This window comes from Pristiophorus japonicus, chromosome 17 (assembly GCF_044704955.1).
Source record: "Pristiophorus japonicus isolate sPriJap1 chromosome 17, sPriJap1.hap1, whole genome shotgun sequence".
Taxonomy (NCBI): Eukaryota; Metazoa; Chordata; class Chondrichthyes; family Pristiophoridae; genus Pristiophorus; species Pristiophorus japonicus.
In genome coordinates, this window is record NC_091993.1 from 6,812,317 (window position 1) to 6,821,891 (window position 9,575).

The 9,575-nt window shown below is 42.8% G+C and overlaps 1 pseudogene; it reads right to left on the minus strand.

Annotated features, from left to right (window-relative positions):
* Positions 1-1,622: 1,622 nt before the first annotated feature.
* On the minus strand, positions 1,623-1,860 carry LOC139228348 (U2 spliceosomal RNA; annotated as a pseudogene).
* Between the last annotated feature and the right edge of the window lie 7,715 nt (positions 1,861-9,575).

Consider the following 9,575-nt stretch of genomic DNA (forward strand, 5'->3'; position numbering starts at 1 on the left):
AAGGTAATGTGACCAGTTATGCATGGGTCAACGGAGTGCATTGTTACTTCTTTAACCCTTTGCCTTATTGAAGTCAATAAGATAGGGTCATTTTGTATTTCGAACTACAATGGCAACAATCACCAGCTTGCTTTTGGCCAGAAAAGGGACAGCAGGCAAGTATCACACAGGATTACATCGGATATACGGCACAGATACGGGCCATTTGGCCCAACCAGTCCATGCCAATGTTTATGCTCCGCTCGAGCCTCCTCCTGTCTTTCTTCATCTCCCTGTGGTAGTAAGTTCTACATTCTCACCATCCTCTGGGTAAAGAAGTTTCTTCTGAATTCCCTATTTGATTTGTTGGTGACTATCTCTTATTGATGGCCTCTAGTTATGCTCTAACCCACAAGTGGAAACATTCTCTCTGTATCCACTCTATCAAAATCTTTCATAATTTTAATGACCTCTATTAGGTCACCCCTCAGCCTTCTCTTTTCGAAAAGAGACCCAGCCTGTCTATCCTTTCCTCTCCAGTGCCTCTATATCCTTCCTGTAACATGACAACCAAAATTGTACACTGTACTTCAAGTGTAGTATAACACTCCTAAATTATTTTTCAAAAATGAGTGTTCTTTTTATCCACACTGTTAGGATTGTGTCATCTGCACTTTATTCTGAAAAAAAAGAAAGACTTGCATTTATATAGCGCCTTTCACAACCACTGGACATCCCATAAAGTGAAAGCCAATGAGGTACTTTTTGAACTGTAGACCCTGTTCTAATATAGGAAACACAGCAGATAATTTGCACACAGCAAGCTCCCACAAACAGCAATGTGATACTGACCAGATAATGTTTTTAGTGATGTTGATTGAGGGATAAATATTGACCAGGGCACCGGGGATAACTCCCCTGTTCTTCTTCAAAATACTGCCATGGGATCTTTAACATATACCTGAAAGAGCGGGAGGGGCCTCGGTTTAACGTCTCATCTGAAAGACAGCACCTCCGACAGTGCAGTGCTCCCTCAGTACTGCACTGGGGTGTCGGCCTAGATTTTTGTGCTCAAGTCCCTGGAGCACCACTTTCTGACTCGGAGGTGAGGGGGCTGTCCACTGAACCACAGCTGACACTGATTTCTGAACTATTGTACCTTAATCCACTTTCCACCGCTGGTATTCAACATCTTGATGCAACAATTATCATGCATACCACTGGCAAAAAATGACGTTCATACTTCCCCTGCCAAAGGAAGGTAACTGTGGCCATCATGCTAACTATTCCCACCTTCTGTGTGCCCGACTGCTCACTGTATAGAGAATGCAGAGAATGTTTTCAGCGCAGTCGCTATGCAACAGGAGGCAATGTTTAGCAGAAAGAAAAAAAACAAACACAATTTAAAATGTTGCACAATCCTTGAGCCCAAAGCCAATGGAATACTTAATCTAACTTCAAAAGATGATCGGTTATTGGACAAACCAAGTATTTAACCTCAACTGGCAGTTTGCAATGTCAATTTTTTTTTTTCTTTTTTCGTTGCCAATCTTTCCAATTCTTTGTCAAATCACAAACGCCAGAGGTCACCTTGCACACATCAAGGATCACTCTGCGCCAATGCTCTTAGCCAAAAGGCATTGAGCCACTGCACCGTTCCTGGAAGTACTGCAATACCAGGTTCGTGCCATGGAGGTGGATTGGTCAGGCCCCCCACACACCTCCGTGGAGGGGGATGGGTCAAGCCACCCCACCCACCTCCTATTTCCAAAAAGCATAGGAGAATCACCTTCCTGATCCAGGGAGAACCACGTTGGGGTCATGGTTACTCCCCTGTCAGGTCAGTTACGCATGATCTTAGCCAAAAGGCCGAGAAGCGAAATGATTACAAATAAATATATTTCATTATAAATTCACTCTAGTCTCAGAATTTCAACTTGCAGAAGGTATACAGGTGTGGCCACTTTTGGGTGAGCAAGTGCTGCAAGAATTTGAGTTGCAGTCCTGTTTTTTTTTACTGGGCAGTGAACGGAGCGGAACAATTAGAGGATTTAAACCTGTGGGCGGCTCAGGGTTCCTGTGGCTCACAGGCTATATGCGTTTGTAAAATATCGAAGGATGGGCGGATGAAAGAATTGGAGAGACTCATAAAACGTGCGGAGAGTCGCAAACTGAACATAGAAAATTGCAAGAACTGAGAAAGGTAGCTTGGCTCAACAAGAACATGAACATTTATTTGTTCCGGGGATGTGAGCCATGCTGACAAGGCTGCACTTATTGTCCGTCTCTTGTTGCCCTGTGTTAAGTCTTCTCTGCTAATGTTGCTTACAGTAATCTCGAAGACCGTATATTCCTATCCTCTATTTCTCTGTCATATAACATAACATTTATATTAATTTAAATTATAACATAACATTTGTCTGTTGAGCCCATTTATTATATTTGCTTCAATCACTTGCCTAGTAAATTATTATAGCTATTGCTCTGTCTGCAGCAGTTCTGCCTGAGTTCCCTATTCATTCCTAATTTTCTGATTTTTAAATTATGTCACTTAGTTTGTCAGTGTGAACAATTTGTCTGGATGAATATTATACATCAACAACAGCAACTTGTATTTATCTAGCGCCTTTAACATAGTCAAACGTCCCAAGGTGCTTCTCAGGTGTATTACAAGACAAAAGATTTGACACCGAGCCGCGTAAGAAGTTAGGGCACGTCCACTTCATAAGAACATAGGAATTAGAAACAGGAGTAGGCCATCTAGCCCCTCGAGCCTGCTCCGCCATTCAACAAGATCATGGCTGATCTGGCCGTGGACTCAGCTCCACTTACCCGCCCGCTCCCCGTAACCCTTAATTCCCTTATTGGTTAAAAATCTATCTATCTGTGATTTGAATATATTCAATGAGCTAGCCTCAACTGCTTCCTTGGGCAGAGAATTCCACAGATTCACAACCCTCTGGGAGAAGAAATTCCTCTCAAATCGGTTTTAAATTGGCTCCCCCGTATTTTGAGGCTGTGCCCCCTAGTTCTAGTCTCCCCGACCAGTGGAAACAACCTCTCTGCCTTTATCTTGTCTATCCCTTTCATTATTTTAAATGTTTCTTTAAGATCACCCCTCATCCTTCTGAACTCCAACGAGTAAAGACCCAGTCTACTCAATCTATCATCATAAGGTAACCCCCTCATCTCCAGAATCAGCCCAGTGAATCGTCTCTGTACCCCCTCCAAAGCTAGTATATCCTTCCTTAAGTAAGGTGACCAAAACTGCACGCAGTACTCCAGGTGCGGCCTCACCAATACTCTGTACAGTTGCAGCAGGACCTCCCTGCTTTTGTGCTCCATCCCTCTCGCAATGATGGCCAACATTCCATTCGCCTTCTTGATTACCTGCTGCACCTGCAAACTAACTTTTTGGGATTCATGCACAAGGACCCCCAGGTCTCTCTGCACCGCAGCATGTTGTAATTTCACCCCATTCAAATAATATTCCCTTTTACTGTTTTTTTTCCCCAAGGTGGATGACCTCACATTTTCCGACATTGTATTCCATCTGCCAAACCTTAGCCCATTCGCTTAACCTATCCAAATCTCTTTGCAGCCTCTCTGTGTCCTCTACACAACCCGCTTTCCCATTAATCTTTGTGTCATCTGCAAATTTTGTTACACTACACTCTGTCCCCTCTTCCAGGTCATCTATGTATATTGTAAACAGTTGTGGTCCCAGCACCAATCCCTGTGGCACACCATTAACCACCGATTTCCAACCCGAAAAGGACCCATTTATCCCGACTCTCTGCTTTCTGTTAGCCAGCCAATTCTCGATCCATGCTAATACATTTCCTCTGACTCCGCATACCTTTATCTTCTGCAGTAACCTTTTGTGTGGTACCTTATCGAATGCCTTTTGGAAATCTAAATACACCACATCCATCGGTATACCTCTATTCACCATGCTCGTTATATCCTCAAAGAATTCCAATAAATTAGTTAAACATGATTTCCCCTTCATGAATCCATGTTGCATCTGCTTGATTGCACTATTCCTATCTAAATGTCCCGCTATTTCTTCCTTAATGATAGCTTCAAGCATTTTCCCACTACAGATGTTAAACTAACCGGCCTATAGTTACCTGCCTTTTGTCTGCCCCCTTTTTTAAACAGAGGCGTTACATTAGCTGCTTTCCAATTCGATGGTACCTCCCCAGAGTCCAGAGAATTTTGGTAGATTATAACGAATGCATCTGCTATAACTTCCGCCATCTCTTTTAATACCCTAGGATGCATTTCATCAGGACCAGGGGACTGGTCTACCTTGAGTCCCATTAGCCTGTCCAGCACTACCCCCCCTAGTGATAGTGATTATCTCAAGGTCCTCCCTTCCCACATTCCCGTAACCAGCAATTTTTGGCATGGTTTTTGTGTCTTCCACTGTGAAGACCGAAGCAAAATAATTGTTTAAGGTCTCAGCCATTTCCACATTTCCCATTATTAAATCCCCCTTCTCATCTTCTAAGGGACCAACATTTACTTTAGTCACTCTTTTCCGTTTTATATATCGGTAAAAGCTTTTACTATCTGTTTTTATGTTTTGCGCAAGTTTACTTTCGTAATCTATCTTTCCTTTCTTTGTTGCTTTCTTAGTCATTCTTTGCTGTCGTTTAAAATTTTCCCAATCTTCTAGTTTCCCACTAACCTTGGCCACCTTATACGCATTGGTTTTTAATTTGATACTCTCCTTTATTTCCTTGGTTATCCACGGCTGGTTATGCCTTCTCTTACCGCCCTTCTTTTGCACTGGAATATATTTTTGTTGAGCACTATGAAAGAGCTCCTTAAAAGTCCTCCACTGTTCTTCAATTGTGTCACCGTTTAGTCTGTGTTCCCAGTCTGCTTTAGCCAACTCTGCCCTCATCCCACTGTAGTCCCCTTTGTTTAAGCATAGTACGCTCGTTTGAGACACTAATTCCTCTCCCTCAATCTGTATTACAAATTCAACCATACTGTGATCACTCATTCCGAGAGGATCTTTTACAACAAGATCGTTTATTATTCCTGTCTCATTACACAGGACCAGATCTAAGAAAGCTTGCTCTCTTGTAGGTTCTGTAACATACTGTTCTAAGAAACAATCCCGTATGCATTCTATGAATTTATGAATTCCTCCTCAAGGCTACCCCATGCGATTTGATTTGACCAATCGATATGTAGGTTAAAATCCCCCATGATTACTGCCGTTCCTTTTTCACATGCCTCCATTATTCCCTTGATTATTGTCCGCCCCACCGTGAAGTTATTATTTGGGGGCCTATAAACTACGCCCACCAGTGACTTTTTCCCCTTACTATCTCTAATCTCCACCCACAATGATTCAACATTTTGTTCATTAGAGCCAATATCGTCTCTCACAACTGCCCCGATATCATCCTTTATTAACAGAGCTACCCCACCTCCTTTCCCTTCTTGTCTATCTTTCCGAATTGTCAGGTACCCCTGTATGTTTAATTCCCAGTCTTGACCACCTTGCAACCACATTTCTGTAATGGCCAATTCATACTTGTGACAAATAAATTTAGATCACCTTGTCGTCTCCTCCTTCCCGATGAGAACGAGTCCAATGTTTTAACGTTTCCTCATGATTTGAATTCCTAAGAGCTGGTATTATTTTGCTTGTATGTGCTGCAGCCTCTCATGATATAGAATCAATATGAAAGTGAGGGGCAGGTGAGAAGAAAGATATGGAAATGAGACTGAGAGCTGGTGAGGAGGTACTGAGGGAGGATTATTAGATTTGCTGAGCTGAGCTGGAGTAGGAGAGAATGACGCTATTTTTATAAAGGTCATGGGAATATTTTGATGAAAGTCACGGTGAACTAAGAGGCTATTGATGTGTTTACTTGGTCTGATGGCCCTGTTTATGTCATGGTGTTTAGGAGTTCAAGCTCAAAGTGACTAAAGTACCAATGTAAAAATAACCTACCAGCAATAAAAAGATTGTTATGTGGTATAAATGATATAATTACTACTGCTGGGGCAGAGTGTGTTAAAAAGACAAGCCTGAAGGCTCTGTGCCGCAATGCGAGGAGTATTCAGAATAAGGTGGACGAATTAACTGCGCAGATAGCAGTTAACAGACATGATATAATTGGGATTACGGACACATGGCTCCAGGGTGACAAAGGCTGGGAACGCAACATCCAGGGGTATTCAACATTTAGGAAGGATAGACAGAAAGGAAAAGGAGGTGGAGTGGCGTTGCTGGTTAAAGAGGAAATTAATGCAATAATAAGGAAGGACATTAGCTTGGATGATGTGGAATCAGTATGGGTGGAGCTACGGAATACGAAAGGGCAGAAAAAGCTAGTGGGAGTTGTGTACAGACCACCAAACAGTAGTATTGAGGATGGGGACAGCATCAAATAAGAAATTAGGGATGTGTGCAATAAAGGTACAGCAGTTATCATGGGCGACTTTAATCTACATATTGATTGGGCTAACCAAACTGATAACAGTGCAGTGGAGGAGGATTTCCTGGAATGAATTAGGGATGGTTTTCTAGACCAATATGTCAAGGAACCAACTAGAGGGCTGGCCATCCGAGACTGGGTGATGTGTAATGAGAAAGGATTAATTAACAATCTTATTGTGCAAGGCCCCTTGGGGAAGAGTGACCATAATATGGTTGAATTCTTTATTAAGATAGAAAGTTACACAGTTAATTCAGAGACTAGGGTCCTGAACTTAAGGAAAGGTAACTTTGATGGTATGAGATGTGAATTGGCTAGAATTGACTGGCAAGTGATACTTAAAGGGTTGACAGGGGTGGATAGGCAATAGCAAACATTTAAAGATCACATGGATGAACTTCAACAATTGTACATCCCTGTCTGGAGCAAAAAGAAACAGGGAAGGTGGCTCAACCGTGGCTAACAAGGGAAATTAAGGATAGTATTAAATCCAAGGAAGAGGCATATAAATTGCCCAGAAAAAGCAACAAACCTGAGGATGGGGAGAATTTTGCAATACAGCAGAGGAGGACAAATGGTTTAATTAGGAGGGGGAGAATAGAGTATGAGAGGAAGCTTGCTGGGAACATAAAAACTGACTGCAAAAGCTTCTATAGATATGTGAAGAGAAAAAGATGAGTGAAAACAAACATAGGTCCCTTGCAGTCAGATTCAGGTGAATTTATAATCGGGAACAAAGAAATGGCGGACCAGTTAAACAAATACTTTGGTTCTGTTTTTACGAAGGAAGACACAAATAAGCTTCCGGAACCGAGGGTCTAGTGAGAAGGAGGAACTGAAGGATATCCTTATAAAGTGGGAAACTGTGTTAGGGAAATTGATGGGATTGAAGGCCGATAATTCCCCGGGGCCTGATAGTCTGAATCCCAGAGTGACCATAAGGAAGTGGTCATAGAAATAGTGGATGCATTAGTGATCATTTTCCAACAGTCTATCTGGACTCTGGATCAGTGTCTATAGACTGGAGGGTAGCTAATGTAACACCACTGTTTAAAAAAAGAGGGAGAGAGAAAACAGGTAATTATAGACCGGTTAGCCTGACATCAGTAGTGGGGAAAATGTTGGAATCAATTATTTAAGATGAAATAGCAATGCATTTGGAAAGCAGTGACAGGATATGTCCAAGTCAACATGATTTACGAAAGGAAAATCATGCTTGACAAATCTTCTGAAATTTTTTGAGGATGTAACTAGTAGAGTGGACAAGGGAGAACGAGTGGATGTGGTATATTTGGACTTTCAAAAGGCTTTTGACAAGGTCGCACACAAGAGATTGGTGTGCAAAATCAAAGCACATGATATTGGGGGTAATGTACTGACGTGTATAGAGAACTGGTTGGCAGATAGGAAGCAGAGAGTCGGGATAAACGGGTCCTTTTCAGAATGGCAGGCAGTGACTAGTGGAATGCTGCAGGGCTCACTGCTGGGACCCCAGCTCTTTACAATATACATTAATGATTTGGATGAAGGAATTGAGTGTAATATCTCCAAGTTTGCAGATGACACTAAACTGGGTGGTGGTGTGAGCTGTGAGGAGGATGTTAAAAGGCAGCAGGGTGACTTGGATAGGTTAGGTGAGTGGGCAAATGCATGGCAGATGCAGTATAATGTGGATAAATGTGAGGTTATCCACTTTGAGGGCAAAAACACGAAGACAGAATATTATCTGAATGGCGGCAAATTAGGAAAAGGGGAGATGCAGCGAGACCTGGGTGACATGGTTCATCAGTCATTGAAAGTTGGCATACAGGTACAGCAGGCGATGAAGAAGGCAAATGGCATGTTGGCCTTCATAGCGAGGAGATTTGAGTACAGGGGCAGGGAGGTGTTACTACAGTTGAACAGGGCCTTGATGAGGCCTCACCTGGAATATTGTGTTCAGTTTTGGTCTCCTAATCTGAGGAAGGACGTTCTTGCTATTGAGGGAGTGCAGCAAAGGTTCACCAGACTGATTCCCGGGATGGCGGGACTGACATATGAGGAGAGACTGGATCAACTGGGCCTTTATACACTGGAGTTTAAAAGGATGAGAGAGGATCTCATAGAAACGTATAAGATAAGAACTGGATTGGTTAGATGCGGGAAATATGTTCCCGATGTTGGGGAAGTCCAGAACCAAGGGACACAGTCTTAGGATAAGGGGTAGGCCATTTAGGACTGAGATGAGGAGAAATGTCTTCACTCAGAGAGTTGTTAACCTGTGGAATTCCCGACAGCAAAGAGTTGTTGATGCCAGTTCATTGGATATGTTCAAGAGGGAGTTAGATATGGTCCTTAGGGCTAAAGGGATCAAGGGGTATGGAGAGAAAGCAGGAAAGGGGTACTGAGGGAATGATCAGCCATGATCTTATTGAATGGTGGTGCAGGCTCGAAGGGCCGAATGCCCTATTCCTGCACCTATTTTCTATGTTTCTATGTAAACAATAATTAATATTGGGGGAATATAATCTGACGTTTTCCAATGTTATTTCTGTAACATCACAAACATAACAATATCCACAAAAATTGTCTTTTAAATAGTTAAACATGCATACATATCTCTAGCCCTTGTTCAACCAACTCTAGATACATCTGTAGCTGATTTGAACGCTATTGTAATCCAAACTACATCGCACTCACATTGATTGTACAACATGTCTGATCTTCAGAACATAGGAATTTCATCATCATAGGCAGTCCCTCGAAATCGAGGAAAACTTGCTTCCACTCTAAAAGTGAGTTCTCAGGTGACTGTACAATCCAATACGGGAATTACAGTCTCTGTCACAGGTGGGACAGACAGTTGTTGAAGGAAAGGGTGGGTGGGGAGTCTGGTTTGCCACACGCTCCTTCCGCTGCCTGCGTTTGTTTTCTGCATGTCTCAGCGACGAGACTCGAGGTGCTCAGCGCCCTCCCGGATGCTCTTCCTCCACTTAGGGCAGTCTTTGTCCAAGGATTCCCAGGTGTCGGTGGGAATGTTGCACTTCATCAAGGAGGCTTTGAGGGTGTCCTTGAAACGTTTCCTCTGTCCGCCTGGGGCTCACTTGCCGTATAGGAGTTCCGAGTAGAGCGCTTGCTTTGGGAGTCTTG